This window comes from Mus musculus, chromosome 7 (genome assembly GCF_000001635.26).
Source record: "Mus musculus strain C57BL/6J chromosome 7, GRCm38.p6 C57BL/6J".
Taxonomy (NCBI): Eukaryota; Metazoa; Chordata; class Mammalia; order Rodentia; family Muridae; genus Mus; species Mus musculus.
In genome coordinates, this window is record NC_000073.6 from 34,625,976 (window position 1) to 34,635,026 (window position 9,051).

At 48.9% G+C, this 9,051-nt stretch overlaps 1 long non-coding RNA gene across 2 annotated transcripts; it reads left to right on the plus strand.

Moving 5' to 3' along the window:
* The first annotated feature begins 3,669 nt into the window (after positions 1-3,669).
* On the plus strand, positions 3,670-5,583 carry Gm35378. 2 transcript variants are annotated; one of them, XR_003946739.1, is made up of 3 exons: positions 3,676-3,732; positions 4,135-4,257; positions 4,842-5,583. It is a non-coding gene; the product is annotated as a predicted gene, 35378 (long non-coding RNA). The 2 variants fall into 2 exon arrangements; XR_881949.3 differs by having other exon boundaries at positions 3,670-4,257.
* Positions 5,584-9,051: the final 3,468 nt, after the last annotated feature.

A 9,051-nucleotide genomic window follows, 5' to 3' on the forward strand; every position in this document is an offset into this window, starting at 1 on the left:
AGAGTTGTAGGTGGGTATGTGGATCCTAGGAACCGAACTCTGGTCCTTTCCAAGTGAGGTCTGTGCTCCTTGTTGAGCCATCTCTCCAGCCCCTTAACATTTCCACTGGGGGTGGAGGAATAAGTCCACATTTAAGATGCATACCCCTCTTACAGCACCCATGTCAGTGGGCTCACACTGTAACTCCTATAACTCCAGCTCTGGAGGATCCAGGCTTTCTTCTGGTCTCTGTGGAAATCTGCACACACGTGATACACACAGACACAATTAAATATATGACAATAAACATATAACAAGTAATAATATAAATATATAACAATAGATTTATTATATTAGTAATTGTCTTAGTTAGGGTTTTACTGCTGTGACTAGAAGCCATGATCAAGGCAGCTCCTATAAGGAAAACATTTAACTGGGGCTGGCTTACAGGTTCAGAGGTTCAGTCCCCATTATCATCAACACAGGAGCATGACAGCATCCAGGCAGGCATGGTGCAGGCAGAGCTGAGGGTTCAACATCTTCATCTGAAGGCTGCTAGTGGAAGACTGGCTTCCAGGAAGCTAGGAGTAGGGTCTTAAAGCCCACGCCCACAATGATACAGCTACTCCAACAAGGCCACACATACTCCAAAAAGGCCACACCTCCAAATAGTGCCACTCTCTGGGCCAAGCATATATAAACCATCACAATAATATAACATTATATGATTAAAATATTATAATAACTAATAAATAAATGTATGACAAATAAATAAAAATAAATCTCAGAAGGTTTCCTTGCTATCCTTTTCTTCTTTTTGTCTTTTCAATGCTGGGAATGGACCCCGGGGCCTTTCATCTACTAGGCAAACGCTCTACCACTGAGCTATATCCTCGGCCATCATTATCATCACTGTCATTATTTTGTGATGTTAGGTTGGTACCTAGAACCTTGCAAGCACTCAACTACATCCCCAGCCCTCAACTGTGATTTCTTGAATAAAGTTACTACTCACCTGTGGTAGACACAAGAACACTCCAAAACATCCACAGATCCTCAACTCAGGTATCTGTGTATAGGAAGGGCTATGTGATACAGAACAATCAAGTTTCCAAATAGAATTAAGGTTGATCACTTGACCATAAAGTAGGGAGGTTAGCTTGGATTATCTGGATGGAGCCAGGGTAGTGACACGAGTTTGGAAAAGAGAGAGTCGGAGAGATTTAAGGATGCCAGGCTGCTGGCTTTGAGGCTGGAGAGAGAAACCACAAGCCAAGGAATGCAGGCTGCCTCCAGACGCTAGAAAGAAAAGAAAGGCTTCTACCCTAAGCTCACCAAGAGAGAGCATGGTTCACAGGCTTGTGAGTTCCATTTCATACTCCGGCCTCGAGAACAAGAAGAGGAGGAGGAGGAAGAAGAAGAAGAAGAAGAAGAAGAAGAAGAAGAAGAAGAAAGATAACATTGTTTTGTGCCACAGGGCTTAGGGCAGTCTGTCACAGGCAACATGGGACACCAATATACTGACTGGCCTTTGCAAAAATAACAGGTTCTGTTGCTTGGTGTGGCCTTTTTAAGATGACAAGTATTTTGTGTGGGGTGGGTAGGTGCATGAGTTTGTACACACCCCACAGAGTACGTATAGAAGTCAGGGGGCAACTTGCAGGAGTTGGTTCTCTTCTCATACTAGATGGGTCCTGGGGATTGAACTTAGGTTGTCAGAATGAAATGCGAGCACCTTTATCTGCTGAGCCATCTCACTGCTCCTTCTTGTAACTGTTTCTTGAGTAAATAGGACTTTTTTTTTTTTTCCTGACTTTAACTTTGTTTGATTTTGAGACAGGGTCTTACTGTGTAGCTCAGACTGGTCTCCAACTCCCTCTGTAGTCTAGGCTAGCCTTAGACTCCCTCTGTAGCCTGGGCTAGCTGTTCCCACCTCTTGAATTCTGGGATTGCAGGGGTACCTCCCCGTGCCCAGCCAAATGAGACTATTACATGCTCTTTCCTTGTGGGTGGGAAGAGGCTGAAGTCGGTGTATGGACCAAAGGAGCTGGCCATTCGTGCCATCCAGATGGCTCAGTTCCTAGCCTCCAGTAGGATCTCTTCTAGTCACTGGACCTGTGGCTGCCTGGCTGATGTAGACACTAAATATCCATGAAGAGTGAACAGTCCCTCATCACCCCCCCCTTTTGACTTTTATAAATAAAACTGAAAATGTATTTACGTATATACGGTGCCTAGGTCCGGTTGATGTGTCTGCAGCAAAACCCTACACCCAAGGCTCAAGGGAAATCAAAGAAAAAGAGAAGAGCCAGACGACCAAGATGCTTTGAGACAGTGTCTTCTAGGCATGACAGAGAAGCTGCACCCATGAAATATCCACGACATGGCCGCCTTAAACTAGACCTGTGTAAAGGCAACACCAGTCAGCACGCCAATGGAGATAGGGGACATGTCCTAGACGAGGAGCTACAGAAAACCTGCAGAGAAAGGGAGAAAGAATGGGTTTTCTCTAAGGATGAGCCCAGGAGGTTATACAGGCCCCGGTGGTTAGCCCTAAGCACTTGTGCGCATGAGCAACACAGAACAGCGGCACTGTGTTGTGTGTGTGTGTGTGAGTGTAACAATTATGATTAAAGGTGAGGGCATAAGAGTCCTAATGAGAGATGGCTTGGTAGTCAAGAGCGCTGCCTGCTCTTCCCGAGGACTTAGGCTCAAGGCCCAGAACCCACATTTTGGCTAACAAATCTGTATAACTCTAGTCCCAGGGGATCCATCGTTCCCTTCTGGTCTCCATGCAGATATGCACCCACATAATACACATCCATAAACCCTGGAAGAACATCCATGCACATAAAATGAAATAGGTCTTGATTTTGAATTGGGGGATAATATGGGAGTGGGAGAGGGAGGAAATTATGTAAATACAAAAACTATATGTCTTAGTTCAGGTTTTAATGCTGTGAACAGACACCATGACCAAGGCAACTTTTTTTTTTTTTTTTTTTTTTTTTTTTTTTTTTTTTGGTTTTTCGAGACAGGGTTTCTCTGTGTAGCCCTGGCTATCCTGGAACTCACTCTGTAGACCAGACTGGCCTCGAACTCTGAAATCTGCTTGCCTCTGCCTCCCAAGTGCTGGGATTAAAGGCGTGTGCCACCACTACCCAGTCTCAAGGCAACTCTTATAAGGACAACATTTAATTGGGGCTGGCTTACAAGTTTACAGGTTCAGTCCATTATCATCAAGGTGGGGGCATGGCAGCTTCCAGGCAGGTGTGGTGCAAGAGGAGCTGAGAGTTCTACATCTTCATTTGAAGGCTGTTAGTAGAAGACTGACTTCCAGACAGTCTAGGAAGGGTGAGGGTGTTAAAGCCCATGCCTACAATGACACACATCCTTCCACAAGACCACACCTACTCTAACAAGGTCACACCTACTAATAGTGCCACTCTCTGGGCCAAGCATATTCAAACCATCACACCATATATGAAATTCTCAAAAAAAAAAAAAAACCTAAATAATAATAACAGTAATAATAAAAGAAATTGCCTTTTTCTAATTCTTCAAATCAAACCAGGCAGGCAGCAAGATCCTGGTAGGTTCTTTTAGTGCAGGGTCAGGGCTGGTCAGCTCTACAGCTGGGCACCACCTCATGGGTGTGAGCCCCATGGATATGAACCTCCCACATAGCTAGGAGGGGAAAGAGGGCTGGAAGGTGAGAGTGAAGGTGAAAGAAGAGGCGGTGTGTGTCTGGAGGTGGGCCTGTCTTTTCACATGGTCCCTCTACCAGGGCATGAGAGCTATGGGAGGTACATGGGAGGGGAGGGGGGCAGGAGAGCGAGGTGGCACTCGAAACTTCTCCTTGATGTAAGATTAGTGCCAAGGCCAGTTTAGCGGCTCGGGGTGGTGCCCGTCAGGATGAGCTATCCAAACCACCCTCCCCCTCTTTCTGGTCCCCATCCAGCAGCCCTGCTCCCCAACAAGCTTGCATACCTACAACCTGTGCATGGAGGTGGGGGCTTTCCCGAGTGTTTGGGGCGGTGGGAGAGCCAAGGGGACAGAGGGAATAGGCAAGCCTTCTGCAAAGCTAGACCACTCAAGAGGTGCCAGCCTGTGCCAGCTCCACCCTGATCGCAGCCTATCCCTGAAACACCACAGGACTTGAGTTTGCAAGGCAAAGAAGGGAGAAGGGTTGTGAAGAGAAGCCAGCAAGAGAACAAAGGAGGCTTTGCCTGAGAAGAGAGGGAGGTACCTTCCACGGAGGCCTCAGGGCCTGGGGAAGTGAGTCACTGGGCCTCCGGGTTGGACCCACCTCTGGGGGCTCCGTGGGACTGAAAATGCAGCCCAGCTGGCCAGGCATAGGCCCTGGGGTGCGGCAGGGGTTGTCAGTCTTTGGAGTCTGTTGGGTGGGGTTTTCCCCAGCACCCCCACCATTCCCGCCCCCAGGACCTGGTGTGCGTCCAGCCTGGAGGCCTTGGCGACGGTTTTGTGCCTCATTAGGCACAGCCAGGCGGGGCCCCATGCCACTACTGCAGCCGCAGCCACCCGGGGGCGGTGGGCGTGGTCCCCTCTACCAACCCTCAGCAGGGACCGGGGTTCAATAGCCTTTCTCAAAGCCACACCGCACCCCTGCCACAACAAGGCATCTGTGCTTCCGGAAGGTGGCGCCCTGCTGTTCCAAGCTGCCCCCTTTCTGCCCCCGCCCCGCCCCCCAACTCTGGGGATGGGAACTTGGAGATCTCGTTGCACGCCCCAGCTTCTTGCACAACCTTCTCCCAATTATTCTGGTATAGTGTGTGGTAACAGGGCGAGCATTCCAGGACCTTGTACTTACTCGTACAAATCTGCCTCCTGTTTGTCTGCAGGGCCAGGCGTGTCTCCTTGGGCCCGGGGAAATGGGGGTGTGTTCGCGTCCAAGAGGGCGTGGCCCGCGTCCGCCGCAGGGGCAGCCGCCCAGCCCTGAGCCCAGCCCAGCCCTTGCAGTCTATTTCGTCCCAAACCGCAGCCACCTAGGGAGCCCTGGACCTCATCCAGGACACAGAGGATACACTGGTGACATCCTAGACTCAGGCTTCAAGCAGCCAGCCTGCTTAGTCCTCAGCAGCTTCAGCCAGAGACCTACATGGCCTGTGCCCTCCTGTGGGCCTGTGGCAGGATCGGATCAGCACCCTCGAAAACCTCAGCATGGGGTGCAGGTCTTTGCCCGTGCAGACTCTAACTCTACTCCCGAAGTTTTTGTCCTGGTTTGCAATCTCTGTCTTGTTTTTGGCATGTTTTCTTTAGTGGAGTTGGGGGGGGGGGGTCTCACTCTGTAGCCCAAGCTGGCCTGAAACTCACTATGTAGCCCTGGCTGGCCTCGAACTCTTGTCAGTCTTCCTGCCTCACTCTCTCAAGTGCTGGGATGACAGGTGGGAACTGTCACTCCCAGCCTGGTTTGTAATTTTTGGGTGAGTGGATCCTAAGAGTCAGGCTCCATGATCAACTGTAATTCTTCAGCCGTGGCTCTGGGACAGGGAACACTATCCCCACAACAACCTCATGGATCACAAAGGGTGACTATCACATCTGGCTGTTCTGATGGAAATAAAGACAGAATTCCAAAATGAAGCCTATCTGGAGTCTCTCTTCTTGTGTGCTCCACCATGCCCATCCTGGAGCCCGAGAGATTGTTCATTTTATACACACATGTAGTCTGGGGTCATCTGTGTTGAGTGATATGACAAATTTTAAAACTATAATATGGTTTCTCTTCTGCATAATTTGATAGCACCTCCGATAAACTACGGGAAATAAATAATCCATGTGGACAAACAGATGCCTTTTTAGCTCCATGGGCTGTTGTTTCTATAGAGTGGCCAGCCAACAATAGAAGAAAATCTTATTTCACCTGAACATTACAGACTTCACATCCATAGCCACTTGGCCTCTGTGCTGGTTTGAATAAGCTTAGCCCAGAGAGTGGCACTATTAGGAGCTGTGGCCTTGTTGGAGCCAGGTGTGGCCTTGTGGGAGGAAGTGTGTCACTTTGGGGGTGGACTTGGAGACCCTCCTCCTAGCCACCTGGAGGGCAGTATCTCCTGGCTATAGTCCTATCATGAAGTAGAACTCTCAGCTCCTCCAGAGCTGTGCCTCCCTGGATGCTGCCACGATTCCTGCCTTGATATAAAGAACTAAACCTCGGAACCTGCCGGCCAGCCCCAATGAAATGTTTTCCTTTATAAGAGTTGTCTTGGTCATGGTGTCTCTTCCCAGCAACAGAAACCCTAATACAAACCTCCATGGCTGCAGGCCTGTGGTGAGGCATGGCATCACAACAGAGAGGGCAAAGTAGATCAGAGTTACTCACCTAACGGTACCTAGCAATCAGAGAAAGCCAGAGTGGAAGAGTCCAGGGACCTGATACAGCCTTCAAAGTCATGTCTACAGGGACCCATTTCCATGAAGCTGCACCCATCCATCCAGGAAACCATCCAGACACTGACCTGTTGATGAAGTCGGTACCCTGGTGATTGCATCTCTAGAACATAGTGCTATCCATCTTTAACACTTGAGCCTTTTGTGTGAACTTCATATCCAGACCATAACAAGGGTTATAGAGGTCTGTGTTACAGCAGGGACCTCTCTGATAACTAATGTCCAACACCACTTTTTCAAGTTATGGTTGAATGGCTCACCCTCAAACAGCATAAATTCATACACATCCTCCCTCTGGGGGAGGCCTGTGTTTTCAGTGGATAAACAACTACTGATGGGCAACGGTGCCTGGACCCATCCCCTCAGGGTAGCCCTTCTCACGACTGAGGACCTGTTTCAAAACAGTGGCTCTGAGGTTTGGGGACCTCACTGGGAATCAGACTGGTGACTTATGAGAAAAGAGCCACTATCCAGGGCTCACAAATCTAAGGGTTAGTCTAGGATGGAGGTGGCGGAGGTGTAGGTGGGGGGAGTGTCATCATGACAGAAAAGGAAGGAAGGGTTCCCACCATGGCGAGCAAGGCACAGCAGCAGGAGCATGTGTGGTATGGCTTCTTATGTCTAGGTGCATCAGGAAGTAAAGAGTTTAGCTGTAAACAAGTGTTTCCCTTCAAACATCAAGCTCCGTCAAGCTCCCTCTCCAGGGACTCCCTTTTTCTGGCTAGGCCCCACCTCCTTAAAGTTTCACAACCTCACCAGATATCACTACCCCCTGGGGACCAAGTGTTCAAACACATGAGCCCTTGGGAGTCACTGCACAGCCAAACTGTAATAGGGGACATGCAGGCTGCCCTGGAGCTGGGGCCTCACTTTTGCTGAAAGCTCACAAGGTCATGAGGATGATGACTGAGCCACCCAACTGGAAGCCCAACCCCCTAAACAAATAAGATGAGGGGCGGAGAGATGGCTCAGTGGTTAAGAACACTGGCTGTTCTTCCAAAAGACCAGGGTTCAATTCCCAGCACCCACTAGGCAGCTCACAACTGTTTGTAACTCCAGTTCCACGGGATCTGACACTTTCTCACAGACACACACGCAGGCAAAACACCAAAGCACATAAAAGAAAAATGAGTACATTATTTTAAAACGATGAGATGAAATGCCCAGTCAGCTATCTTTCTTTGACCTGAAACCCTTTGGGTTTGTGTCCCTTTTGGGCCACCATCGAAATGCTGGTGCTTCCAAGAGAACAGCAGTGTTGAGCTTACTCCTGGCAGAAAGAAACCTTGTGATATCAACACCTTTATCTTTGTCTTGTTCCACGTGGCATCTCCCTCGCCCTCCAGAGAGCGCCCAAGTCACCATAGCGCTTTTGTCAGGATGTCCTTCCAGCAACAGGGATCCTCGTGGGAGCATTTCTCTAGGCCTCTGCGCCAGCTGGTGGATTTAGTAATTTTCATCTAAAAGCAGCTGATACTTTTCTGTGAGCAGGTGCCCTTGACGCTCCTCCTCAGAGGCAGGCAAAGTTATGAAATAAAGCAGCGAGATTGTCTTGGGTTTCCGGTTTAACGTTAAAGTTTTCTCTTTGAAGGTTTTCTTAGAAACTAACAACCAACCTTGGTTGGCCTAAAGAGAAACCTTGTGTCTTTCTTAAAGAGAAAAGGCCAGAGCTGCTTTTGATGAACTGGACATTAAATCTGTTCCTCACTGGAAGTGGCCCCACACTTCTCTAATCCCAGCACCAAGGAAACTAAGATGCCAAAGAGTTTGAGGTTAACCTGGGCTACTGAGTGAGACTCTGTCTCAAAATAAAATCATTCATTTCTTCATTTTAATTGTCAACTTGACCCGGTCTAGAAGCACGTGGGAAGAGAGCCTCAACCAGGAATACTCTAGATTGGGTTGTCCTGCGGGCATGCCTATGAAGGACTTTCTTAATTAGCTTAATTGAAGTGGAGAGACCCATCTTCTGTGTGGGCAGCACTGTTTCTAGGGCAGGGCCCTGGTCTGAATGAAAGGGAGTGAGCTGGAGATGGCCAGGCACACACTCGTCGGATCTGTTTGTGACTATGGATTTGACAGAAGCATCTCCCTCCAGTTCCAGTTGCCTTGACTTCTCCACTGTTATGGAGTGCAACCTTGCACTGTGAGCCAAATGAAAAGGTTTCTCCCTTAAGTTGTGTTTGTCATGAGTATTTTATCCTAGGGACAGGAAAGGACACTTAAGAGCATCGGTATCCTGTGTCTGCTGGAGCACTATAGCTAAACAGCTTTGCCCGTGTGCTCCAAAATCAGCTGAGGTTATGATCATCACACTGAGTTCAACACCTGGGTCAGCCCCATCGTCAGGCCCCATCCCTGTAACTGCCCTCTCCAGCCATCAGGACCTCTGGCTCTATCCAGAGCCCTGAATTAGGTTCCTCTAGTCCTGATAGTCCTCTGATGATGCTTGGCTGTATGTCCAACCTCATCACTCCGTTACTGAAAGCAAACGTGAAATAAAAGAAGGGGGCATGCCTACTGTAAAGTATGGAGAAGATTTTCATTATAAGGGAGAAAGCAGAGAGAAGAGAGTCTAGGCTGACCTTGCCCAGCAGACTAAATGAGAGGAGAGAGGGACAGGCAGACCAAGAGAGCCCAGGCCAAGAGGCCGAGAAAACC